General features: G+C 53.1%; 1 protein-coding gene across 3 annotated transcripts in view; it reads left to right on the plus strand.

Moving 5' to 3' along the window:
• The window catches only part of SNX29 (sorting nexin 29), a 480,282-nt gene that overhangs the window by 374,490 nt on the left and 77,979 nt on the right, over nt 1-27,813 (plus strand). The gene's annotated exons all lie outside the window — the stretch shown is intronic.

A 27,813-nucleotide genomic window follows, 5' to 3' on the forward strand; every position in this document is an offset into this window, starting at 1 on the left:
TAGAACAGGATGTTCTCCTGGGTTGGCTTTCCCACTGTGCCAGCGACCGTTTTGTTGGAGAACTACATCGGGCCCTGGTGGTCCCCGGAGAAGGGACCCATCCCTGGGTGTCTTTGCCGTCCACCCTGTTGGCCGTAAAAGACAGGTAGGGGTGAGCCTTTTGAGGGAGAGAGACTGTGTGTGACGGGGTTCCCGTCGCTCGGCCCAGGGTAGGGTTGGACGAGTCCTCCGCTCTGTCCTGGGGCCCGTGCAGCTCCTCTGTCACCACGCCGGCCTCTCCGCCTTGAGGTCCGCTCAGGGAACCACCGGCGGGACTCACCTTGTGGTAGCTGGGGCCAGAATAAAGGCTCTCCGTGGGAAGACCGCCTGCCTGGCACGTTTCTTAGTATTCTGAACTGTTCGCGCGCTAGCTTAGAGAAAGACCCCACTTACTAAACTGACGAGTGCCACGGTGACGGTCAGGGAATTTACTTGATCGAGGAATTTTGGGAACTGCCCATTCCTAGACGACCCTTGTGGAGCCTCTACAGCCAGAGGCATAGACGAGACCCTGGGAATGTGCTAGAGACCCTGAGCATGGCTTGGATTTTTTCCGTGTTTGTGAATACCCTTTGCCTTCCATGACCCAGCTGATTCAGGACACTGTTCAGAAGACACCGGTTGAGGCAGAGATTCCCCCGACCCCCAGTACCCCCCCTGATTGACAGTTCTCTCTAGTGGCTCATCCAGGAGCAAGGGAAGCCAGGAAATGGAGCGTTTTCGACTTAGGCACATCGCCCTGGGTCCTCTGCCATGAGCTTCTCACTTCTTTGTTCCGGCGAGGCTCTGTTTGGAAGAGTAGAGGACCCTTGGCTGCTACTGTCACCTGCTCCTGGGGCTCCCTGCGTGAAGTCCGCTGTCTTTTGAGGACATGGGAGTCCAGGCCCCCGGGCTGGTCATGGGGTTGCAGATTGGCCTTCTTCATTGGGCAGCTGGCAGGCTCAGAAGAAAAAGGGGTCCCTGGTGCTCAGCCAGGGCTCACGGGTCACCCCACGACTTGTATACTGAGACGCAGCCCTCTCTCCAGACGTGTTTTCCAGAGGAGTCCGGGCTATTCATTGGGAAGCGTGCTCAGCCCCAGCTGTCGGCGAGGGGCGTAGGCGTGCTGGAGGGCCCGTCTCCCGCCTGGGCCCAGGAGGCGGCGGGTTAAGGAGCTCACAGACTGATGTTTCTATTCAGAGAGTGGGGAAGGAACGAAGACAGGAACGCGGCACCATTTTTAGTACAAGGAGACGTGACAGCTTGGCGTCAGCACGATGCACGACAGCTCCGTGTGTAAGGTGCGCTGCGGCCTGGCGGAGCGCGGAGTGAGCACCTGGCTGCTTTCCTACCTGCCAGCTGCCGCCTCGGGACGGCGCCTGTGCTGCTCAGACAGGCGTTCACACCCCCGACTGCTCAGCTGCTGACCTGGCTGAGGGTTCGGGGAGGCTGAGGGGGCCTCTCCGACCTCCTGTTGGATCCGGAAGGACTCTAGTGGGTCCCGGGTCCCTGGCCGCTGTCTGCCGTGGTATGGCTCTTGGCCCAGGCTGCATTCTGTTCAGGTGACCTTGGCCTGGCCCTTCCACTTCTCTGGGCCTCACTCTGCCTTCCTTGTCTGTGAGAGTGAGGGTTGGCCCAGGGTGACATCTATGAATTCATGAAAGGAAGGTATCAGACATTCACCTTTCTCAGGTGTACGGTCAGTCACTTTGTAGTAGATTCACAAGATGGTGCAAAACTGTCCCACAGAACATCCCAGAACATCTCATCAGCCTCCAGAGAAACCCTGGGCAAGTTAGCGGGCACGTTAGCAGGCTCTCTCCGTCACCGATCCCCCCGCCGCTTCCCTGAACCCCTGGAAACCAGGACTCAACTTTTCTTTCTTTCTCTTTTCGTTTTTTTCTTTCTTTCCTTTTTTTTTTTTTAAAGATTTTATTCATTTATTGTAGAGAAACTGCATGAACAAGCAGGGGGAGGGGCGGAGGGAGAGGAAGGGAGAATCCCAAGCAGGCTCCACTCTGATGAGCACGGAGCCTGACGCGGGGCTTGGTCTCCCACCCTGAGATGGTGACCTGAGCCCAAACCCAGACTTTTCTTCATAGGTTTCCCTTTCTTGTGACATTTCACGTTCATGGAATCACGAAAATCACACATCACGTGCCTTTTGTGTCTGGCTTCCGTCCCTCAGCGTAGAGTTCGCAGGGTTCATCCCCATCCCAGCCTGTTGGGTGCCCCCTGCTCGTTACAGCTGACAACCTTGTGTGGGTGTGAAACCTCTGTGTGGACCCAGTCACCCACAGACGGACTTCCGGGGTTCTCCTTTTCAGCTGCTGTGAGTAAGGGACCCGTGTTTGTATTCAAGCTTTGAGTGGCTGCTGAGTTTAGTTCCACTGGGGACGACACATAGGGCTGCAGGTCCCAGCTCGTGCGTCAACGGATGGTTGTAGCCACCCTGGCGGTTTGAAGTAGCCTCACGTTGCCCCAGGTGGCGACTTTCACGTCCTAAAGGTCGACGAGGCGGAGCGCCTTTTCACGTGTTCACTGGCCATTTGTGTAGCTTCTTTAGAGGAATGTCTGTTCCAGACCTCTGCTCATTTTTAAACTGGGCCATTTTTAAATTTTTAGTTTTGAGTTGTAAGAGTTCTCTTCTCTATTGTGGATGCGAGGTCCCATCAGGTACATGTTTTGCAGACATTTTCTCCGTTCTGCAGTTGTCTTTCCACTGTGCTCCTGGTGTCCTTAGAAACACAGAAGTTCTTAATTCTGATGATGTCCAATGTATTTAGTTTTTTTTTTCCTTCTGTTGTCCAGGTAGGTAAGAATTGATCCATAAAATATTGATTTGAGTCTTCAGGGTGTCCAGGACGAGGCTAGGCCCCAGGAGAGCTTTTGTTCTTGAAATTCAGAATTCCACTATCAACAAACACCCACTAAGGCAGACTTCGGGCCATTTACAGAAGAAAGCCGGGCAGAAAGGTCCCTGCAGTTCCTGCGGATGCCCCGTGGGCCTCCTTGAACTCCCTGAATGCTTCGGGAATCCTAGATTCTGTTCAGGGAGTGGTGCTGGGCTGTGGGGTTTATCTTAGGTAACCATTGGAAGCACGTTTTCTAGAAACCTTCACGTAGTCGCTTCCTGACAGCTGAGTAGAGACCCTCCTAAGTCTGTCCGGAGGGGCAGGACACAGGGACAGAGGTGAGCGTCAAAGTGCCCACGTATTTCGCTCTGTCTGTGGCTGCTTTCCTGCCGTAGCACGAGAGTTAACTTTTGGTGACAGAACCTGTATTTGACAGAAAGCCTAAAATATTTACTCTCCGGCCCTTGACAGAAAATACCCCCTGCTCCTGCTCTACATGTCCCCCTTCAGGATGCTCAGACAGCGGGGAGGCTACGTCCGTTCTGTCCTGTCAGCGCTGTGTGCTGAGAGTCTGATCCCATGTGTGTCTCCCACCGAGCAGAAGCTCCTCAAGGGCAGTGGCTCTGGCCTCCCAGGCCCCGTCTGTCATGACCCGGATGCATCAGCTTTCTCATCTGCAGAGATGTGGCCTCCGTGTAGACTTGGCACAGAAATTCCCTGTCTGCTGCCCATCAGCTCCCTCCCCAGCTCTCAACCTGAGTAGATGTCCCCGATCAAAGCGGCCGACACTCCACATGGTACCTCCTGTGAGCCTGACTACCGAGAGCCCGAGCCCGATGGACATGAAGCAGCCCCAGCCTCCAGACCGCCCTAGGAAGGAGGTGCTATTACTCCTTTTCTGCGGGGAGGAAATCGCACACTGGGGCGGCTCAGGGGCTTCCCCAGGGTAGCCAGCTAAGAAGATGCGTGTGGTGGGGGGAGGGGGTTGCGTTCCAGTCCACGTGGTGGGGCTCTGGAGGGCTCGCTTCTCGCAGGGCACATGCTGCCTCTTCCGCAGCCCTGAGTGTGCGGCTGAAACCGCAGCTCCTCGTTCCGTTTGCTTTAGGACAAGGAGCCCCTTTCAGCTTCTCCCCTTCAGATCTGCACCGCATCGCACAGTCGGTAATTGTTCCTCGTCATCTGCTGGCATATTTAGCGCGTTAACCTTCTCTAATTGAACGAGTAATTCAGGATGGATCTAGCGCTCCGAGAGGCACCCATTGTGTGCTCAGTGAACAGAAAGGGGAGCTGGAAGAGCTTGTCAGGAATATTCTCCAAGTAGGAGCTAGCAGTCAGTGCTTGCCTCTGAAGGAGCCGGCCTGGGGAGCGGGTTCCTGGCAGGCTCGTGTGGTGGGGAGCCCCTCGGATTCCTTAGGAGCTCTGGTCTTGCCCTTCTGGGGGTGTCGTCGTAGGCTGGCTTCAAGGTTAGGGGAAGGGACCCTTAAAGCGAGATCGGGATGCTGTGGCCCTAGGAACATAGATATACTGGGAAGGAAAAGAAAAGCCAAACAGATGAGAACATGGGCTCCTGTGGTTGGTGACTAGATCAGGAACTGAACTACTGTAGTGTGTGTGCACGCACGTGAGTGTGTGTGAGCGTGCACGCGTGCGGTCTTACTCTTTCGTTCACTCATTCTCTCACTCAGTAAATAGGCTGATGCTGTTAGGTGCTGAGTAGACACTCACGAGTGGAAGACTCCCATCTGCTGTTTTCGTGGGACACCTGGCCCAGGAGGACACCTCGTGGCCCGGGGAGCCAGCCGCTGGTTAGAAGCTGTTCCATATTCCAGGGCCCGGGGACTGCGGGAGGAATTACGCAGTGACAGGACTAAGTTAGGGTGGCCGGATGTTGCCTTCTCCCAGTAGGGACAGTCTTCCCAGTGCAATCCGAGGGACATCCACGCTGGTGGCAGAGAGTCTATACCCCTGGGATGCTGGTGAGAGGGCAGCGCCAGGCCTGCTTCCTAAAGCTCCGCATCGTGCCTCTTACACAAGGATTTGGATGAATGACATGAAAATGCTGTTTTGGGGCCCACCTTCAAAATGTGACCCAGCCTTAACAGACGCCTCTCTTCGGGTGCCAGGCTGAGCTCACAGGCTGGTGTCCCCTCCCTTTCTAGAAGGAGGTGTCCCCTGTTCGGATCCATTAGGTACGGCTTCTGCACTTGAACTTCTGAGGACAGCCCCCTCCTCCCCCCTTCAGGTTCCTGAGGAAGAGTAGCTCATGTTGCCTTCGCCTGCCAACTAGTAACAACTTCACTGGCATGGGGTAGGCTAGGTGCGTGCGCTGGTCTCACGGACTTGCTGGGAGCCAGAGCCCAGGGCATGTCCTCCCCAAATCCGTGTGAAACATCAGTGCCACGTTCCTCTGATTTTAGCCAAACTGTTCTCCAAACAGTTCCTCTCACCTCTCTTCAGAATTCAGACATTTATGCTGCCCCCGTTTTCTTCTCCCTCGTCCCTCCCTGTCCTCTAGCTGGCCTCTAAGACTCCGCCGGCAGCCTCTTGCCTGGCAGGTTGTCGCTTGCTCTCCTCTCCATCCCCGTGGGACTGTTGGGGCCTGTCTCACAGCACGACCCACAGTCCGTCTTCAGTGGCACTGATTTGGGCATGTATGCCAGGACAAGGCCGCTCGGGCTTCGGGGCCTGACTGCCAGGGTTCTCTCGCTGTGTAACCTTGGACAAGTGACTTCACCTGTCTGTGCCTCAGGTTGTGAGGATTAAGCTGTGGCAAGTCCTTTGAATCAGGACTGATGTGGACTAAGCTTTCAGTATGAAATGGCTCTTTATGATATCCTGCTTTATTAAATGTGTCACTGCAAGTTGGCCTACATTCTTTATTTTAATAGGGCAGGAGATAAACGCTCGAAGTACCACAGACTAGGCTCTTTCTTTCAGATAATGACTGTGATTCCCAAAGTATTCAGGTAGGTGAAGAAGGCCCCCACGGGCGTCAGCGTGAACCTTGGGTATCTTTCTACTGGGCCTTTTTCTAGAAACGCACAGAAATACAGATTCGTGGCTGTTTGTTGCTAGCGAATTCTAAAAATCAAAAACGAAAGCCTGGTGCCCAGCCTGGTCCTGGACACCCTGAAGACTCTCAATCGAGAATTTATGGGTCAGTTTTTACCTCCTGTCAAACTTCATTTTTAAGGGACAAAAATGAAAGTCTAGAGAAGCCACTTGGTCGAGGCAGAGATTTTGTAAATGGGGAAGAGGCGGTATAAACCAGCAGCCCCCTCTCCTCCCTCTTAAAGCAAAATCAATTTCCTCTTATTGTTGTAGTGAATTCATGGAAACCAGTTGGTCAGGAGGCCTAATGGGGTATGTTCTGGAAATTCTCCATTCTGAGTTGAAATGCAGGTTAACAGACAAGGCTGTCAGCTCCCGCGTTGTTTTTCAGAGCTCACTCCAGAGATTGTTTTTGTGATGTGACTAATTAATAGTGCTTGCTTTTACTGCACAAAAGCTAGAACAGCGCTGCCACTCAGAGAGCTGGGCCTTCCCCACCCCACTTGACAGAACGCAGAGAGTCTCCATGGGTGGCAGGGGTGTCCGGACGAGACTGCGGAGGGCTGTCAGAGAGCGTGCTTCATGTGGTTACCTAAGAAGAAGAACCCCTCCAGCTCCAGTACAAGTGCTGAGGCTGCTCTCACGTAGCCCGGGGAAGCCCGGAAGCTGGGCCTGGGGGACACGAGGACAGCAAAGCTGTTGTTCCTACTGCTGGTCATCCTGAGCATATGATCACTTTGCCTTGCAATGGCTCTGCTGGGCACCGACAGTGAGAACATGTCAGAGAAGAGCACCGAGGTCTAGAGAGGTCAAGTGAGCTGAGCAAAGCCGCACAGCTTGTAGATGACCAAACCAGGTCTCGAAGCCCATCTGTCTGTCTTCAAAGCCTGTGCATTTCCTGTGAACCAACCCCAACCTCAGCGAGCCACCCCAGTTCCTGTTGCTGAAATCTCGTCTTGGTCCGAGGTGACAGTGACCGTGGCAGATGCCAGCTAAGCCTTTGACTATGTTTTTCCATGATTCCTCAATGCTGTAGAACAGCTTTCTTAGAATGCAGGTTATTAAAATTGTTAAAGGTCATTGGACACTCCTTTCTTAAACCACCAGCCAGTGATCCTACTTGACTGCTGGGTGTCCTCTACTGGGGCATGTTCTGTTTGTGTTGCAGCTCCATATCTGGGACGTACTTAAGGTTCTGAGCCCATGATGGGGAGAAAGGAGGTCATTTTTCCAGATACTGCTCTGGCCACAATGCTACCTAGCAAAAGCCTCACCCCTCCAAGGACCTCATGCCATTCATTTGGGCTTTGGTACATGGTGCTAATTACAGCAGTGGCTACCCAGCGCCCAGAGACAGAGCTGAGACTTAGCATTAAGTGTCTCGTTTAGGGTTGTGTCTGTCTGTCTGTCTTTCTCCAACACAGTAGGCCATTCCGATGAGGTGCTTTGCATATTGGACCCTTGTACCAACCCTATCCATCATCTCACTTCCAATTAAGTATCTTCCTTTCTCTTTTAGACAGTAATGATTTGCTGGGCTTACACAGTCACTGGACTGTACCCAGAGTTTGCTCCCCTGTGATTAGTAACCCAAGGTATTGAAATGCTTCCTTGCTGCCTTGAGGTTTCCAGGCTGTTCACATTCAAAAGACAATGTCCGAGTGGCCTACTTACTGCTAAGAGTGATGCTCAAAGCAAGGGGTAGAGAGATGAAACATAGATCCTTACCCTGGGTGGCGCTCAGTCCAGCTAGGTAGACAGCACACAGGCCCAGCAGCAGGTGGGGGGCGGGGAGGGTCACAGATAGAGGGTAGCCTAGAGCATCATGGGAAATGGAAATGGGATACTCCTGGGAGCAGGAGGAGAGGAGGGCAGGTTATTCCAAGGAGACGATGCTAGTGGGCAAAGCTAGCAAGAGGAGTAGGATCTCACCAGGCAAAGAAGGCAGGGTGGGGAGACGTGTGGAGCATAGGCTGAGTAGAGAGGATGTGGCCCACATGGGGATCTTGAAATTAGCTGGTTCAGCTAGATTATGCAGTGCAGAGTGGGTGAGGTTTATATCTGGCACTTCCCCTTAGAAATGACAGAAAGCTCAACCCAAATTGGCTTCAGCAGAAGGGGAATTTATTAATCCCTGTAGGTGACTAGCCTTAGTGTAGGGCTGGCTTCAGGCACAGGTTGATCAGCGGCTCAGGCAAGGTCTGCCTGCTCTCAGCATCTCTTGTGTTCTCTCTGGGCACCTTCTCAGGCAGGCTTTCCTCTCACCGGCAAAAGTCGACTGGCAGCTCCAAATTTATTCTACTTTGGGTCAGTGATAAAAGAGAAAGAATCCCTTTCCCATTGTTCCCAGCCAAAGCTTCAGGAAATCATAGGCAGTCATGTGCCCATTCTCGAACCACTTGCTGTGGCCAGGGGACTGAAGCGTGAGCTGATGGGCTTACACTTGGGTCACAGGTACCGTCCAGAGCATGTGGCTTGAGAAGGCAGGTTGCAGCTTGTGAAACCACAGATGGGCCACGATAACCAGAGGGACCTGTGTGAACCAGGTGGCCTGAGGCAAGCCACCAGCACGGGCTGGCGAGGGCACTTTATCTGCCATGCTGGACAGCTCGGACATTAGCCAGCATGTCAGGAGGGTCCTGGGAAGTGTCTTAGAGGGAGTGACACACCTGATGGGTGACGGAAGCCAGTCCTTGTAGCAGTGGAGTACGGGGGTTGACGGCATGCCACTTGGGGGTCCTGGCAGGAATTGATGAAGGACTGAGCTCTGGAGTGGAAAAGAGAGAGTAAACCTGAAACACACGAGGAGGCAAAACGGGCCACACTCAGTGTGCGCCTTTGTCCAGGGAGAGCCCAGAGGGGAGCTGTCCCGAGCAGTCCCATGGTGGATGTAGCCCTGGGAATTAAGGCTTTTGGTCTTGGAATTGAAGCTGATTGCTTAGCTCATGCAAGCAAGGGGGAGAGTCTGTGTGCTGTCAACACCGTGGCCTCTTCCTCCTTGAGTCGAAGGTCTCCTGAGAGACTCAGTGCTATTTTTGTTGCTCCAACAATCCTCTACCCAGCGGCCCACCAACTCTTGAGATTTATGTCCTCATCAGTCCTTACCACATTGGTCTGAAGCACATACTAGGTTCATACACACGATTTCAGGGCTCCGTGAGGAGGAGGAGATGCGCTGTAACGGAAAATTAGCCTCCCCGCCAGCTCTGCTGCGGTTCAGATTCCATTTCCTTTGACGGCAGTATTGTTGGGCGGGGGCAGGAAGGCGCCCTCGGGTTAGAAGTGTCAGGGACGACTCACCGAGTGGTGCCCGCCTCCTATAACCTGTCATTTACCCGTGCGACGGTGGCCCAGTGTGCGGGACAACCCGTGACCCTCCGTGTTTCACTTACCAACAAAAGCTCTCCCAGGCAGCAACCTTTTGGCGCTAGGAGACTTACCAGAGGCCGTCACGCAGCCATCGTCTTGCTTCAAAGAACAGATGGTTTCCGACCCAAAAGGCCTTGTTGGGCATCCCCTGCTCTCCCTGTCCTAAAATGAGGAGCTCATGTATCTGACCACGGGCCAGCAGCTTTAGCCGTCCAGGTCTTTTGGATCCAGTTCTGGGGGAGGGCAGTTTTCAGCTGTGTGGGCCAGCTGTTGAGCGCCTCTGAGCCTCAGTTTTCCCATCTATAGGTTGGAGGTGGCCGTACCCACCGTGGCCAGTTATTGGCAGGTATGAATGAGCTTTTAGAACAGCTGGGAGGAGCTTTGCCCCAGCTTAGTACCAGCTGTAGGTCTCTGGGCGAGTTGCTGGATTCCTCTGGGATAATGGCCTTCAGAGATGACCGACCAGGAGTGGTCTTGCCCTTAAGGCAGCGTTTGGCAATGCCTGGAAGCACCTTTGGGTGTCAGAGCTCGGGGGCTGTCAATGGCCTCCAGCAGCTGGTGCCTGTCCCGCGGCACACGGGGTGATGCCCTCAGCAGAGAATGAGCTGGGGTTGCAAAGCTCTGATGTAATAAACGAGATGCTTAGTATACTATTGGCTGCAAACATTTCGGCAGTGAGGAGCTATCCAGTGATGGGTGCCAAGGGCCAGTGACTGTGCTAAATTTAGCCAGCCAGAAACGGAAGATGGACGGCTACTGGATGGTGGTGAGGACAGTGCCAGAGCTCGGAGGAGAGTCACCCAAACCACCCGGGGCCGTGGAAGGACTCCGGGACCCTTTTTGGAGGAGCTGAGTCTTGAACTTGGCATGAATCCTTTTCTCTTCTCTCCTCCATTTGGCCTGGCTCATGTCAGAAGAGGGACACCAGCCCTGGGCCCTGGGGTGTGGGGGCAGGTGGCCTGCTTGAGCGACTCCTGGCCCCCTGAGTGTCTGTCCCATGGGCCTGTGGGAGTGAGAGGAGGGCCCAGGCGGCGAGGGCGTCGCCAGGATAGGAACTGTTCCAGTTGAAGATCGTGGCTCCGTCCTTTTAAAGTTGGGTTTTAAAATAAAATAACATCTTGTTCCGACTGTAGCTGTCACTTCTTTTGTTACTTTTGACACTGTTAGAAAGAGACATAATTTAGGGCTTGGCGGCGGCCTTCATTTTGGCAAGTTGCTGCGCACTCACTTTCTCAAGGCACAGGGGCCCTAGATGCACAGAGGATTCTTAGCAGCAAGACCCAGGGCCACCTCCCCTAGTGGCCGCGTGTGCATCCCCTCTCATCCTCCACAGATGGGGATCTCGGAGTGCAAATGCCGTGTTTCTGCAGCACCAGTAGCCTCTCAAGCAGGAGCCTTGAGCTCAGGCAGGCCCCGTGGCACCCCGTTACCATGTCCATGGCAGGCATAGCTAATCAATCACCACCTTGCTCAGCGAGCTCAGTCCCATTCTTAGAATCCGTCACACAGCAGCCCTCTGATCTAATGGATCAGAGTAGGCAGGCAACTCTAGACGAGGCAGATCTGCCGTCCCTGTTCTAGCTCCTTCCTGGCCAAGTGGCCCTGGGCACATCACAGGACCACTCCATGTTTGTCTCCTCTGCAAAATGTGGATCATATTACCTAATGTGCATGGTTGTTAGGGACAGTAGAGAGAGGTAAAGCTAGATTAAAGTGCCTAGCATAGCCCCCTACTATATAGTAGGTACTCGGTAATGATTAACTGCTTTCCTGTTTGCATCAAACTTACCCTTCACAGACTGCAGTAGGACTTGTGGCCCATTTTTTTTCCCCACCTGATAATTGTTTTTTCTCTTTTCAGCTGTATTTTTGTTAGTTCTCAGAGTGGGCGTTCACAGAGCAGGGGAGCTGTCTTAGGATTCGTCTTGTCTTCTGGCCTTCCATCAAGATGTGGTAGTTAAATTACAGGACTATGGTAGAGACTGCTTTTTGTTTGTCCACAATAGCCCTTTCTCACTTCCCTCCTAGTAACAGAGCCCTGGACAGTGTGCCCAAGTGGGAAAGACCACATTTCTCTGCTTCCTTTGTGGCTTCAGGTGGCCATGTGACTGAAATCTGTCCAGCCAGATAGAGGCAGACACGTTCGGTGTGGCTTCCTGGGAGACTTGCTCAAAGGGGGGGGCCTCATCTGGGTGGTTCATGCCTTGCCCTTCACCTCTTCCTCCTTCCTGCTGCTTGGAACTCAGACATGATAGCCGGAGCTCCAGCAGCCATCTTGGCCCAGGAGATGATCTTGCAGGTGGCAGAGCAGCAGGATGGAAGGCACTTAGGGACTTCGTGGATTAGCCATAACAAGTCCTGGATGGACATGAGAAAATAAACCCAAGATGATACTCCCCTGCTGTTTGGGAGCCAAGTGGAATTCCTAATAGCTACAAAGATTTCTTAAAAGGGGTTGAGAGGATTGCATGCCCAGAACCCTAAAGGTGCTAGGCACATGATATTTAGGGACCTTGAAGTTTAATTAGTTTGACAGCAGTTTATGAGTTCCCACATGTCCCAGGCGCTGCAGGGCAGTGTGGCTCATTGCTGGGTTTAAGGTGGAGACAGAAGAATCTGGAAGGAGAGGTGGGCAAGGGAAGACCATGCTGTGCCCTGAAGGCACGGGCAAGAATGTAGACTCACTCTTGAGCATGATGGAGAGCCACCAAAGGACCTCTATATGTGCTTTGGAACTGCCAGTCTGGCTGTGGCATGGAGTAGGGGTGGGAAGGGGGAGAGCTGACCTGATGCATGCTGACAAGGGTTGCTTCTCCCTCCTCGAAGACCTGAGCCCCATCTGCGGTCTGTGAGGACCCCTCCCCCACTGCCAGTCTTTCCACACTGGAGTCCCTAGTCTTACTTTAGTGACCAGTCAGACCGTGGTGTATTGGTATATTTCTGGCATTTTCTAACACACCCACAGCTCTAGACATGGTGGGCTGGGCCTTCTAGACCTTGGGTCTGGCCCTGTCAAACGCTTTTTAATTGAGAAGCTCATGGTTTCCTGGTCAGCCACTGGCAGTGGCTGTTTGCCCCGGCTCCGCTCTGTCCGTGACTGACCTCTAGGTGGCGGTGGCTGCCTGCTGCTGCTCCGGCTCCCCCGGCCATGGCCACCAGAAGTCCTCCTTCCTCCCCATGAGCCGGTGTTGCTTGTCGCTGTCCTCCCTGAGTTTTGGATCCAGACACCTGTTTCTCTCTGTCTTACATGCTGTCCTTTGACGTCACAGTTTCCAGTGCTGTTAACATCGTGTATCTTCTTTACAAAGTCTCTATTTGTCAGGAGGGCTGGACGGGGCATCACAGGCATTAAACAAAGGTGCCATATGTAGACTTTGGTCCTGCCTGTTGAAGACCTCCATCCGTTGCTCACTGTCAGACAGTCACCAGCGAGGATGGGCATGTTTACCTGTAGGTGAATGATGTGCCCGGCCCCCCGCCTGCTTTCCCCTAGTCTCCTTCTTCTGCTCATCCAAACATGCGGCCCTCTGTCCATTCACTCCTATGTCCTTTGAGCACCTCCTTTGAGCCCTGAGGATTCCCAGGAGTATCTCAATCATGGGTTGTTGCCCTCAAAAAAAAAATGTATCCCCTGCTAGAGGTAGAAGGATTTGTAAAGGTCCAAATGGAGGGAAACATTCAGGTGACGCTCATTTGTTCCTTTAGTCACTGAGCACAGTTTCCTGGGCATCTGGGTTCCAGGCATGGGTCTGGGTACTGGGGCACAGTGAGTAAGATGTGGGAGCTTCCCTTCTCGTTGAGAGGAGGCAGACAGCATCAGGAAGTATGCAGAAGGATTGCTAGTTAGGCCGCATGCTAGAAAGAAACCGAATAATAAGGGTAGAGGATGAATTTCGGGCGTGGCATTGATAAAACCTCTAGAGTCCAGCTGGGGGACCCATTGGGGAAGGTAGAGAGTTGGGTGAACCTGAGTCTTGGGAGGTGTGTAGGGTTCGCCAGGCAGACTGACGAGGGAAAGGCATTGCAGGCAGAGGGCCTGCCGTAGAAGAGACCCCATGGAGAGGAGCACCTGTGTGGGGGAGGGAGAAGGGGGGTGTCTCTGGGGACAGCTGAGCATGGTGGTGGCCCAGCCACCAGATGCCTTTTTCAGAATTTCAGGATGCTCGCAGACTAACATACTGGAAGGTCTCTGAGTTGAGTGTAGATCTTAGCCGTCCAGGCTTTCGCGCTCAGGTCTGGCTTGCTGTAGCTCTGTTTGTCCGTCAAAGAGGGATAACAGTAGAACTTCCTCTTGGAGTTGCTACGAGGCTTAAATATGGTCCACAGTCAGCCCGGAGGCGGGTGCGGGGCCAGTGCTCGGGACGTGCTGGCTGGTGTTGGCGGAGCTGGAGCATTATTTCTCCAACAGCGCTCAGAGTTCGGGTGACACAGCTGCCACTCACAACGTTAGTGTCGGTTGCCTCCTCTCATCCTTCCGCCCACAGTCCTGCGGTGACAACGGAGATCATCTCTCTGCTCCTCGTGCACAGCCCCCGTCACGGAGGCCGAAGGGAAGTCAGTATTCCACGGTGGCTGGAAGCTCAGGTTCTGAAGCTGGGACAGCCGGAAGGAGCATCTCGGCTCTGCAGCTCTCTGGCTGTGTGGGTTCGAGCACGAGCTCATTCTCAGAGCCGGCCAGCCGCCACTTCCTGGCTGTGGGGGCCGGCGGGGCTCCTGGACTCCGTGGAATGCCCCAAGATGACTTGGGCAAAGTGCGTCTGCACCTCGCGGGGATACGTGTGATTGTCTTTTCTCAGAAGAGAATCCATAGGCCTTCATGAGTGTTTTCGGGAGGGTCTGTCCCCAGGAAATGTGGAGAGACTCTGAATGCTGGCCTGCTGGGACACAAGTCCGGATAGGAGAGCTGCTCGGGAGCTCCCCGCGCCCCAGCATGCAAAGTCCTGCAGGGCAGGGCGCCTCCACCGTCTTGCTGCCAAAGGTTTGGAGAAAATGCTGTGTGTCTCCAGGCCGAAGGAGTGTTGGACTCGAGTTGCTGGAGCTGATTGTGACAAGTCCTTTGCCTTCGTGCCGCCTTCTTGGGGCAGGGCACCGAGACCCGCTCTCCCTCTTCTTCCTCCCCAGTTTGCAGTGCAGCCCTGCAGAGTCCGGTCCTGCCTGGGTCCCTCTCACAATCAACAAGAATTCAGCCCCTCATCGGATTGCTGGGGCTATGATAGATGGGTCACGCACTGTGTCACTGGGAGGTGACAACCACCAGGGAGAAGCGAGCGTATCCCCATGGTACAGATGCTGAAACCGAGGCTCAGGGTGCCCAGGGCCCCCTGCGGGAGCTGGATAGAGCCACGGGGCTTTCACGTCTGTTCTCCGGAGACGGCCCACCCCACGCTGGGTGACCAGGAGGTGTTGACCCGGTGTCGCTCTCTCTGGAGACGTTGAAGAAATGTTCCTCCCAGCCCCATCTCGGATATCAGGAACTTTTTTTTTTTAATGCCTTCTTATGGGTGTCATTCTGAGGGAGAAATGACGTGGAGCAAATCAACTGTGTTACGGTGTTTGCGGCCGGCATGCAGGCAACATTCGGTTGTGTGGGGAGCTAACAGAGGGTTCCTCCTAACGACTCATGTGTCCGCTTAAGCGTCCATGAGAGAGAGGTGCACAGAGAGCTCACATCACATCGGAGACGTTCTATTGTTCTGTTTGTTTTTCATTACTCTGAAGTGATTACTGAAAAAAATTCTTAAATTGGATGCTTTTCAAAGAAGAAGATTAAAGACCATAAGCACAGGCTTGCAGCTGTGCGGAAAGGAGGCTGCATCTGTGTTGCTCAGGGAGGCTCTGGGTGGAGTCGGGCGGCTTCACCTTGGGTTCTCCGCAGGGGCTTGGGGTGCGTCTGCCAAGCCCCCCCACAACCCCTGGGTCTGCATGGAGCTTAGGGGGCATGTTGAGCGCTTCTTCCCCAGCCATCCTTTGGCATGATGTAACTAAATGCATTTCGGTGGGGGACGGATCCTCATGGTGCCAGTAAGAAGGGTGCTGAGACAGACTTTTTTTTTTAATATTTTATTTATTTATTTGACAGAAATCACAAGTAGGTGGAGAGGCAGGCAGAGAGAGAGAGAGCAGGAAGCAGGCTCCCTGCTGAGCAGAGAGCCCGACGTGGGGCTCTCTCCAGACTTTTGCTTCAGCAACTGCCTGAGAATTTGTAGCTCTCTGACTAAGAATTGGTTCTACTTAGAGAATCTAGTACTCATTATCCGCATATTTTTGTGGTGGTTGGAAAGTCTTGTTTCTTGAGTGAGGAGAGACCCGTTTGTACTCCTGGGGTTGGCTGCAAGATTGTCCCCGGATGGTGGGGCTAGGGTACTGGAGAAACTTTGTATTGTTGTGCAAATGAGTTAAAGGGCCCCTTAAACTCAGAAAGGGGAATACTTGGGGGAAAGGGGAGGCAGTGCCCTTTAGAGTGCTTTATCAGTCTCCTTCTCTGAGAATTGCCCCTTCCTCCTACATATACAGGGAACAGATGACCAGAGGCAGACGCTCACCAGCTCATTGGTCCACAGTGGACGACACCCAACTAGGGGAAAACTATCTGGATAGAGGCCTAATCATATTCTCTTTTGGTCTGAATTTTTTGCATGTGGGTGGCAAAAACTTCATCTTAAAATGACCTAAACACCACAGTTGATTTATGGGCTTCTGTAGCTGAGGAGTTTAGGTATGGCTTGATCTAGGGGCTATGCCCCCCCCACCACCACCCTGTTCTGCTTCCCTCTGTGATGGCTTTATTCTCTGGTAGGTTCCCCTTCTTGTGGTCAGCAACAGCTCTGAGCTTATATCCTTCCAGGGAAAGAATAACTAGAAATAAACCTCTCAGTTCTTCCCTAGTCACACAAACTCCAGATTGACTTGGCTTGGCTGAAACACCTGTACTGTGGTGCAGGTGGTGCTTTGACTGGCCACGCCTGCCTGTAGGGTCCGAGCTGTCGTGGGATTCACAGGAAGCTTAGAGACGGAGGTTGGCTGGGGCGTGGGTCCCTGGAGGAGAATGAGTTGTTGATGCAGGCACAGAGGAATAGCCATGTTCATGTGCGCTCTCTCCTGGAACATTTGGGATTGAGCAGGCTTGACAGGTCTGGCCTGAATGTCTGTGGGGCTGGGTTTGAGAGGTGTCCCATTTGGGCCATGAGCTTGGAATTCGAGAAAGAAGCTGTGGAGAGAATGAGCAGAATGGAGTGGGCACACAGACAGCAGCCACCTGCCCCCTTCTGCGGGGCTTTGCGGCTTCAGATCCAGCCCCCCAGGGGCCCCAGCAGCATTGCCAGCCCATGGCGCTCTGAGATGCCCTTGTGTCCTTCCAGTAAGTCCACATTTCCTCGAAGGCATCATGAATCGGATTCTCTTCCTGGGCATAAAGAGTCCATGACTAGGAAGACAAGGGCCAGGGACACCGATAGACCAGTGTGCGGGCTTTCTGTGTGGGAGACAGGCACCCAGCTCCTGATCTCGGTGGGGACGGATGTGCCCAGAGCACAAGCATGATGAGACAGACTGAGTGTGGTATGAGTATATACTGGAGGAAGCTGTCAGTTCGCTAATGGACAGTTAGCATCAGTAGGAGAAGGAGGGTCACTCTTAATCACGTTAGAAAGTGACATGTTTTCCTTGCTGAATTGATGGACTCCCTGCCCCATTTGTTTCTACAAGAGCTGCTGGCCTGTGTGACACATGGTCACGCAGCCCACATCCTAGAGGCCAGATGCAGGGACTAGCTCCAGCGTAGCTAAAGCTCTTGAGTCAGAAGCCCTGAGACCATCTCTGGGGGGCATCCGTTTCTTTGCTGCCTTCAGAGTGGAGTGCGCTGCTTGTTCAGGTGCCCAGTTTTCTTAAAACCATTTCTGTCTTACCCATCTCCTCAAGAATATTTGATGTGGAAAGGTCTTGGTGTAGGAATCAAGCAAAGGTGAAAACTCATCCGCTGGCTTTGGCCTGGACAGCTCCCACCTCCCTCTCCCTGGGCCAGCTAGCCCTCTTCCTTCGAGGCTTTACTTAGACATTATCACCCCCTCCAGGAAGCCTTCCTTGATGCCTTCCACACTGATTTATGTGCCCCTTTTCGTCCCCTGGCCTCCTGTGCTTCCCTTTGTCATAATTTCCTCCACCGGACTGCAGTTTTGGTTTGTTTTTCCGTCTGCCTTGCAAACGTGTGACCTCCTTGAGAGCAGGCACCTAGCTTTCGCTAAGAACAGCTAACTTTTATTAAATATTCACATACCGAGCAGAGTGGTTGATTTTAGGCACAACCCTAGAAGGAGGGTGCTAGACTCTTCCTCACTTTACATTAAGAAATGAGGGCACACAAAGAGGCTTATGAAATTTCCTCACGGTCCCGTGGCTCCATGGAGAAGGTGAAGTCAGTATTGAACCCAGGCCCTCCTTGTCCCCAGACTGTGCTCTTGATCATCACTCCAGCCGCCGGGCCACATCTGTCTCTGTGTTTGCAGCCAACACAGGTCCTGGAGGTAGTAGGTGCTCAGTGAGCACAGGGTGACCCGCAGGAGCTCAGAAGGCCTGGAGCTGGATGTTTTGTGAGTGCACTGCTCCGCGGGAGGACAGTGTCTGTGGCCACGGGGGTGTGTGTGTGTGTGTGTGTGTGTGTGCGCGCGCGCGCGCGCACACGCCCGCGGTTTGCTGCTTTTATCCCTAAGAGGGAGAGGCAGGTCGGGTGCCCACTGAAGCAGAGGCATGCAGTCAGAGAGCCTGTTCTCGCTATGGCCCTTCCCCTCATCAGGGCATCTGGCTTTAAAACTGATTTCCCCCAAGGCTTTAGTTCTGAGCATAGAGTGGGGTGGGGGGAACCTTCCAATCTATCATAGCAATATCCCAGCTGTTGGGGACCAAAAACAAGTTTGGAGCCTCAGATCTTACAAAAAGGCTTTTACTTTAAATTAGCCTGTATTGAATTCAGGCATGTATGGTGATCAGTAGGTAAGTCCCCAGACCCAGCTCTGGCTTCCCACAGGAATGGGCCACTCTGCTGGGTCTCCTGCCCCTGAAACAGCTGCCCAATCCCCAGTCTTCAGTGAGCCGTCCCTGCCTGGCTCTGTAGCCCAGCTCCCAGCCCCCCTTCCCCTGTTTGCTCGGGGAGGTTTCCTCTTTCTTCTTCAGTGAGATCGTCCTTTGGTTTCTGGAGGGGGCCGTACACAGCAGAATGTGTCTGTACTTAAAACCCTGTCCAGTTGTGTTTGGAGAAGAGGCGGGCCAGCTCTGCACTGTCTCGGTGTCCACCAGAAGGCCCGCTTGAAAAAGTCACTGAATTTTCCTATTACCAAAGTCAGTATTTCAGTAGAGGCAAGAAATCTGGAAAACTCCGAAAACAGTAAAGAAACCATAAAGGTAATAAAAATCCATCACCGTGAAGAAAAAACCACTGCAAATGTTTGGATTTGAATCCTTCTGGTCTTATTTTCGGGGATGTAATTGCACACATTCATACATGTGATTGGAATCTTACTTTTCAATGCATCATAAGTAGGCCCTGAATGAACTTATTTCAGAATAAACAGATACCCAGCTTCTGCTTCCGCCTCTTGGCTGCTATTAGTATCTGGGAAGAAAGAAGCAGAAGACTTCGCTACTTTCTGAGTGTGTCTAAAATGTTACCCAGTCGTTTTGGTGCTACCGAGTAACCAGCTTTCAGCAAGAGACTGTGTCTGGCAGAGCACACGGCTTAGGGGGGTACACTGTGCATGACTCAAACATCTAGGCTACAACATGTGACCAGCGGATGAAGTCATGCTTCCTTTTAAAATTCCCGGAATATGATCACTGGAGCCCCCCATGGCTTGATTGCCGGAAATTAGCTCCCATCCGGATGGCTCCAGCTGTTTCTGACTTCTCCAGGGACTGGCTCATGTGCATTCGGGGACTCGCCCCTTGTGATATTCTCCATGGTCCCTGTTGTCGCTGCCCGTGCTAAAGATGACCTTCCTTAGGCAGCCAGGCTCCGCACCCAGCTGCCCACCCAGGGTCACAGCCCCTCTGGCTTGGGGTGGGGAAGGGGCTTGCAGGGCTTTCCCTTCCCTGCTCTCCAAACCCAAGCATGGCAGCTGGGGCTGCTCCTTACGTTCCTTCGGCACATGCAAGACCAGGCTAGAACTTTCAGTAAGACCCTGCCAACACTGGAGGGATCGGGGCCGAGAAATACAGCATGAAGCGGGACTGTCAGTTCCAGCTCCTAGACGTAGCTCTCCTCAAGTCCAGGCCCGTCTTCAGGGGTTCCCGAAGCCCATCTTCCTGCTTTGCTTCCAGTGCCCAACTTCCTCGAGAGGGCTGGCTTACCGCCCCACCGAGGCAGGGTTCCACGTGGCGCCCAAGGCCCACCACCAGGAATCCCAGATCATGGGCAGCTTTATGTCCTTAAGTCTCTGGCCGAGGCTGGGTTTCACAGTGGTTGGAACTGCAGGGAGCTGCGGGGGCCATCTTGCCAAGCGGAGGGTCCTTGGTGGGCTCCGAGGGAACTGGAAGGTCCATTTACTTAGCAGCGGTGGCTGGACATGGAGACCGGACCCCTGAGTCCTCCGTCTGGCCCTCATCGGAAGTGGTACCGCCCACAATTCTCTCTCGAGCCAGGCTTTATTTTTGAGATGAAGTTGTGAGTTGACGGGGTCAGGAACTCGGTCATGGGAACCAGAGTCGCTGCCTTTTTCACCAGCATCCCTTGGTCTTGGCAGGGGAGGGCAGGGCCTTGAAGGGAGAGTGAGTGCCCTGAACCCTGGGTCCAGTTCCCATCGGCACAGAAAGAACTCAGAGGCAGTCCGGTGGGAAGGCTGACCTTTGGGCACTGCCAGCCCTTCTGCCTGTGGATCTGTCCAGACTGCTGTCCTCTGTCAGCAGAGCCTGGGCTGGAGCGTAGTGAGCAGGGTCTGTGCTCCATGACTCTACCTGAAGCAAGCCGTCTGCTGTCCAGCCGGGGTCTGTGCTCGTGGGGTCATCATGTTCCCCATAGCGCAGAGACTGGGCTGGGTCCGGTCCACTGGGAAGGTGCCCGTTCACTTTCCTTCTTTGAAAGGCATGTGGGGGGCTTGTGCCGGCCACTCTCAGTAAATACTGCTTCCCGCTTGACCGGCCTGCCGCCTTTGCATAACCTCCTGAACTAAAAAGTCGTTTTTCTCCTGCTAAGTTATTAATCTTTTTCTTGGCATCGGGGTGCCGTGATATCACTCCATCAGTGTGGTCATATGGTAATTCAGGCATTTGGTTCCAGCAATGAGGACACTTAGAGTTAATAACACATGAAGCCATTTCATTAAAACGGAAGTTTTGTTAGGACACATTAACACAGGCCACCAACCAAAACACAAATCATTTCATTCCTTGGATATTAAGGAAGCAAAATGAACTACAAACCTAAAGCCATTTTAAAAAAAGATTTTATTTATTTATTTGACAGAGATCACAAATAGGCAGAGAGGCAGAGAGAGAGGGGGAAAGCAGGCTCCCCGCTGAGCAGAGAGCCCGATGCGGGGCTCAATCCCAGGACCCTGAGATAACGACCTGAGCCCAAAGCAGAGGCTTAACCCACTGAGCCACACAGGCACCCCCCTAGAGCCGATTTTAAAAGAAGCTTTGTTATCTGAGTGTCCTCTGACTGTCTTTGCATTTAACCATGTGCCGAAGGGGCGTTGAAATTCAGAATGGAGGGTTCACCTGGGTGGCTCAGTCAGCTAAGCATCTGCCTTCAGCTCAGGTCATGATCCCAGAGTCTGGATTGAGCCCCACATGGGGGGGGGGTCCCTGCTCAGTGGGGAGCCTGCTTCTCCCTCTCCCTCTGCTCTTCCCTACACTCATGCTTTGGCAAATGCGCTGTCTCTCTCTCAGCCACTCTCAAATAAATAAATAAATGATCTTAAAAGAAAACAAAAAGGAATCTGTTCAACACTGTCCCATCCTTTGGTCACATTAGGCATTAGGTGAAATCCATGGCATGTGACAGGTGTCACTAAATGTCGCATCATTTCCTGTAAGTCCAAGGAAGTTCTCCCCACGAACGCCAACTTTCAGTCTTGACTAGCACCCAAAAAGAAGTAGTTTGGTGGCTTGGCATGGGAGCTGGGCACATTAAAATGTGGCCTGAAGTTGGAAATGGAGAGGCCTGCCTTGGGCTGATGCTGAGGAAGGCTGGGCCACCTGGCATTCTGTTTCCCAAACCAGCTGCGTGTAAATAAATGCGCCTTCATCCCCGAGCTCTGCCTGCCCCCCCAATCTGCGGTTCCTCTGCAGGGCCTGGGGCTCTCGGTAACCATCAAGTAGCTCCTGTGAGGTCCTGCTCCTAAAATAGGACACTTGTGCGCAACCCCTGGTGCTGCCGTGAAAGGGCCCGTGGAGATGCCAGGCCAGCCCGCAGCAGGGCGACGTCCTGAGCTCCGCCTGTGGGCGTCCTGTGGCAGCCCCGAGATCGCATCCCCGGCTGTGCTGGAGGACTTGAGCACCCACCCGAGAGGGTCGGGCACTGAATCTGCTGTTCCTGTCGGCCGTGTTCTGGAAGCAAAGGAGAGGCTTGACTGCCCAGCCCACAGGCTCTGCATTATGTTTGCATTTCCTCGCCTGCCTAGCATTTGACAATTAATTAGGCATGGTAATTACCTGCTGTAATTTTGTGATTGCACATCCTATAATTACCCCTAATTCTGTAATAGGGAAGTTCATGTACACAAAGGCAGACAGCGACGAAGGTGATGGTGTCACCGTACGAACAGCTGCCACTGCTCCCTGCCTGCCGGGCCCAGGCTGGGCCCAGCGTCGCACGCCACCCAGCAGAATTGCTCTTGTCCCCATTATACAGATGGAGAAGCTGAGTCCTGAGATGGAGTGCCACCCCCAGGGGCACCGCTGGCCAGGGAGACGAGCCGGAATTTGAACGCAGGCAGCCTCCCTGCACAGCCCGGGCCCTTCTGTGCCATCCTGCCTCTGCAGGGGAGGCCCCGTGCGTCCCCGACGTCTGCATGTACCGATGCTCGGCAGAGTCTCGAAGTAGATCTGGAACCTCAAGCTGCTGAAAAGCAGCTTTTAAATCTTCATTCTCCCTGTGCCCTCGTCCTCCTCTCTGTGTGTGTGCCCATGTATCTGTATATACGTCCATACGTGTATATGTGTGTGTAGACCGTTCTCCACATATAATCGAGGCTTGGCGATGTGAATGAACCCACCCAGGATCACTGGGCTAGCAAGAGGTGAAGCTGGGATCTGCCCAAGGCCGGAGTCTGCTCTCCGGACCCCTCCCCCCGACACGGACCTCTGATTACCTGTCAGGTCCTTGTGGATGCTCCCCCACCACAGTCTCACTAAGACATCCTGGGAATGTGAATTTGGGTAAAAGCTTGATCTCCTGAGAATAGTGGAGGCGTGGCTTTGGGTGGGGAGAGCTTTCGCTTTGAATTCTAGGCTTAATATAAATATCAGGGGCATAACTCCTAAGTTGACAGTTCCATGAATCGAGACTTCTGTATAAACCTGTGTAACTACTGCCCAGAGATACAGGCATTTCCAGCGCCCAGAAGGTGCTTTGTGCCTTTTTTGGGTCTCGCATAGAATCCTTGCCGACCTGTAAGGTCTTGAGGACACCCTCGTGGTTCTCTCCTCGTATCTTTATCGTTTCACCTTTCCCATCGAGATTCGTGATCCCAAAGGGCAGGAGCACCGAAGCCAAGTGTGCGCGCGCCCGTGCCGCCTTACCCATGACATCCCCAGCGGGGAACACCCCGAGCGCCAGCCCCAGCACGGCGGGTACGCAGACGGCACCGCGTGTTCCTACAGCGGTACTGTACAATGGGGAACGACACGCAGGGGTTGTGCCCTGTAGCACGGATACCACACAAACACCATGTGCAGCGAAGAGACCAGACAAAGGAGCAAGCTATGTATTAGATGAAGTTCAAAAACAGGCGAAAACCGAGGGGGGTTGCCGTGTGCAGAGTGTGCTCCGCAGAGGAGGCGAGTGGCATTGGCGGGGGTGGGGGGGGCGGCGTGTGCCTGCGGGGGCTCCAGCAGATGTTGCTAGTCGTCTCAGTGGAAGAGTTTCTGGAGGCCCCGTCGATGCAAGAATTAGTTGTGGGTTCAGTTCCCCGAGGGCCTGAGGTCCCCACCCCCTCCTTGCCCCATGTGGTTACAGGCATTGCTAGGGTAATTCCTCCCCATAGAAAAGAAACCTCCAGAATCAAACTTCCTCTTAAAACAGAGAAGACAGGGTTGGCCCTGATTCCCCCGATGGGAAATGTTACCCTATTTTTCTTTTGCTGAGTCAAGATTACACGTTTTGTGGCTTTTTAATGCTTATTTTAAAAGGGAACTCGCTTTTGCTGGAAGAGGTCAGTTCTTGTTATTCCTCCAAGGAGTTATTATCTTTGCAGCTCAAGCAGAAGAAATTGAGACCTTTCAAGCTTAATTTGGAGGGGGGAGCCCTTAAAATAAAAATTAAAATCCGAGCAGTTTGGGACATAAGCAATTTACATTCTTGAGTGAAATAAATGAACAGTTGGGTTCAGTGTAATTCAGGGACGAGTTAGTTTTCGGAGAAAGTTTTCCAGTTGTGGATGCTAAAAGCATTGCTGTTGAGGATGGACCAGTGAGGTAGGTGGGTAGTTTCGATGGCATTCGATTTCTGAAGGAGGCAATATAGGAAGGCACAATGGGAGCGTCTGGTACCAAAGGGCCTGTTCCAAGGACATCTGGTCTGCCTAAGAAAGGGCATTTGGGCCACAGAGCGATGGAGTAGGGACCTTCCTTGCCAGCTGCTGTTCCCAGCTGCCTGCGTGACTGCCTTGGGCTTCCTGGGATCCTGGGGAGCCTCGAGGACTACAGAACGTGCTGCAGCAGAGAAGTGCCAGGCCTCAGTGTCAGGCAGACCCCCGTTCTTCTGGGCGAGCGACGTACCCTCTTTGAGCCCATGTCCACATCTGTACAAGGAGCACATTCCCCATCTGCCTTGCAGATTGAGATGAGGATGGAGGGTGAGGCCTCCACAGTGTCCGGCACAGGACCCGGCTCACAGTAGGTTCTTCATAAATGGCAAGCGGTAGTGCTAGAGATAATTATATTTTATTGGAGTTCAGGGGTGGGGAACAAAACTTCCTTGGGTTTGGCAGTGGGCTACCCCAGTCTTGCTGAATTTCTCATAGAGCTCCATCACTCTGACTGCCAGCCAGGGAGGTTGGGATTTGACCAACGTCCAGATAGCAGTAGAAACGGAGAAGGGTGCTTCCAGAAGAGCACCTAGAGACCCAGCGCAGTGGCCCAGGCAGAAGAGTCGGCTGGCAGGCCCTGTTGTTCAGTACGTGCACGTGTGGGTGAAAACACGACCGGTCAAAGGTGATGCCCAGGTTTCCGGCTCAGACAACGCGGGTCCATTCACCGACAGAGTGAGGTCCCAGGAAGAGGGAGGAGCAGGTTTGCAATGCAGGTCGTGGGTTCAGATGGAGACATGATGAGTTTTGTTGAGACTGGATCTGGGGTTCATATCAGAGGCCCAAACTGGAGAGACAGATTGGACCTAAGAATGACGTGTACAAACCAGAGTTGGATGTTCATATGGGCAGAGTGGGCAGTGGGTGAGAACCCCTGTCTCTGGCCTGGGCAGAAGAGAGGGCGTGCCCACACGGAGGAACAAGAAGGAGCCATTGGAGAAACAGGGGCTCCCCACTTTGATGGGAGGAAGCCATTGGCTCTTTAATGTATTGGGAAGAACATAGAGCACAATTTATTCCTCACGTTAGAGATGCACGTTTTTCCCCATTATGATACAGGCCTTTATCATGTGCATTGATACTCACTCCTTGCAGATGGTACTAGCTCTCTGTCATTGGAGATTCTACCCTCCAGGCCCTTCTTAACTCATACAGTTCTTAAAAACGCATGCATCCACTTGTTTTCCCTTCCAGTGTAGTTGCTCGGTGTTTCTGGAAGGCATTAGGGCCTGAGAAAAGCGGAAGGAAGGGCCCTTAACAATGTGTGCCCCAAGAATGTTCTCCCGACAGCCCCGTCTTGGTGAAACTAAGGAAGCTTTATGCTCCCCTTGCGCCCGTCCCATCTGGACATGACCTTCCATCCAGTTGGGTTGATGTCAACCCTGGCCCCTCGCACCCTCCCCAGATGGATTTCTTCTTCCTCCTCCATGTGGTGTGGTCTGTGTGATGCCAGGTAGAGCTCCACTGCCTGTGTGTCCAAGTGTGCCCGGCACACCTGGGAAGAGGCACAGTCGGTCGGTTCCATGGTAAAGGTGAGGAAACCCACAGTCTGAGTGGAGGCGTGGCTTGTCTGACCCTAAGTCTGTGCTTTACCTCAGGGTTCCCCCAGGGGCCCGCTGTCTCCATCCATTCAGTCTGCTCTTGCCAACCCTGTAGCCTGAAGGGTTTAAACAGTGTTTTATTGCTCCCGGTCTGGAGGCTGGGGAGGCCAAGATCATGGCATCAGCAGCAGGTTTGGCTTCTGGTGAGAACCTTCTCTCTGTTCAAACACAGCGTCTTCTCACTGTGTCTTCACATGGTGGAAGGGGTGAGGGAACCCAAAGAATGCCCAGAGGTGTGTGCAGGAAAGTCCCCTAAGCCCCACTGGGTTTATTTGCCAACTGATCTGCTGTGTCTCTGTTTACAGAGATTGTGAATGCCTGAAGTCCCTTTTCCCCACAACTAGCTAGGCCTTTCCAGATGCTTCTGGGGTCTTACAGATCATACACTTACATAATCCGGATAACAGTCCCATCTGTCATACCATGGCTTCGATACCCCGTGCCAAGTAGCCTTTTGAGCTAAACCTTTTCTTCTTGACAGCTTTTCCCCTTTGAAATCTGTCTTCTCCTTTGTATCTGCCAGGAGTCTGCCTCCTCGGGTCATTCAGAACGCATCACTGTGGTCTAACCTCTGAGATCTCTGCCCCCTGAACCCTAGGGGTTACCCTTCACTGCCTGAGTTATGATTTGGCTGCAGATCTGCTCGGACTTACAGTGTGTGAACCACTTGGTTCTGTCTCTGAGCTGTGCGTCTGGATAAGCCTGAGAGGCTGCCTTCCTGGGATGCCGATGCCACCGGCCCGTGGACAGCCCTTGGAGTATCGCGTGATCTAGGTCTTTCTGAATGTATTTCCATTCATGTTTTAGTAGGTGGCAACTGAAACTTAAGCAAGTTGGTATGGTCGATGTAGAATAGAGCAAGATTTTCAGCCCATTTATCCCAGCAGTTATCCTGTACCTTTCAACGAGGTCTAACGATTACTAGGCCTTGTTGGTGCTTTCCCACGTTATTTCCTTAGCTCGGATTTACTAAAGTCTGTAAGTCTTTGTCCCCCACCTCCCCTGTGCCATACTTCCCCGGCTTTTACTTACGGTGTTGGTTTTTCAGATTCTCTTGTAAACCTAACACTCCTCTTTTTGAATGTCAACACGATGGATTAGATTCATCCCTCAAGACAAGTGGGATCGCTTGGTATCTGTCACCCAGCATATGTATTGTCTCTCTCAGCTTGGAGGCTTCCGACTGACTTGACAGGCCTCTGTTTCTCTATCTCATTCCCCTGGAAACTTCCCATCCATTCACTGGAGCTCTTCATCCTTCCTCTTGTTGACAGGAGTATTACAGGAGACCGTGATGGTTATCTTGCCGAAGCTCAGATACGTGACGTCTGCATCTGGGAATACTGGATGGTCTTCTCGTAGAGGCAGAACTCCCACTCACATCACAGACGTTTATTTTTATTACACTGGAGGCTTTTAAGATGGGTGTCGGCATTTACCGATCGCAGATTGCAAAGCTATTTATCGGGGACCCTCACTCTCTGGGATATTCTGGTGTAATTTTCTAGAATGCATCGATCTCTCCCACTTCCCTCTTCCCTTGTGATACAATTGCTGTGTGTCCCTGGAGGGTGTTAGGGCCTGTTGAAAGCTGAAGAAACAGCCCTTACAGTTGTGTACCCCCAAAGAATGGTCTCTCAAGAGTCCCATCTCGATTGAAGCTGGGGAAGTTTTATGCCCCCCGGTGCCGTGACCGTCCATCCAGTTGGGCTGATGTCGACCCTGGCCCCTCTCCCCCTCCCCAAATTGATTTCTTCCTCCTCTATGTGACGGTCTGCGTGGTGCCAGGCAGAGCCACACTGCTTGTGTGTCCGAACATTCCTGGGAAGGAGATGCTGTCAGTCAGCTCCATCTTACAGATGAGGAAATGCGTAGCCTGAGAGGAGGCAGACTCTTACCAGCCGTCTGTCACCGCTGCAGTCGGCACGTGACGGAAGTGTGAGGACCGCCTCTGAGATCAGCTGGACGGTTGATGTCTGCGGATACTGGGAAGTGGCGCACGGTGTGCTCTTCCCGTCACCTGCCTGATTTTTTTTCTCATGTACCTCTTTGTTGACTCCGTACCGCTGAGGCCCTTCTTTGCTAGGTGCTGGGCGTCTGGTGGCTTCGGAGATGGATGCGGCCCCTTCCTCTTCTGTGGGTGAAGCTTGACCCAGATCCCACGCCTTTGTAATGAGAGTT

The sequence above is a fragment of the Neovison vison genome, chromosome 14, assembly GCF_020171115.1.
Source record: "Neovison vison isolate M4711 chromosome 14, ASM_NN_V1, whole genome shotgun sequence".
Lineage (NCBI taxonomy): Eukaryota > Metazoa > Chordata > Mammalia > Carnivora > Mustelidae > Neogale > Neogale vison.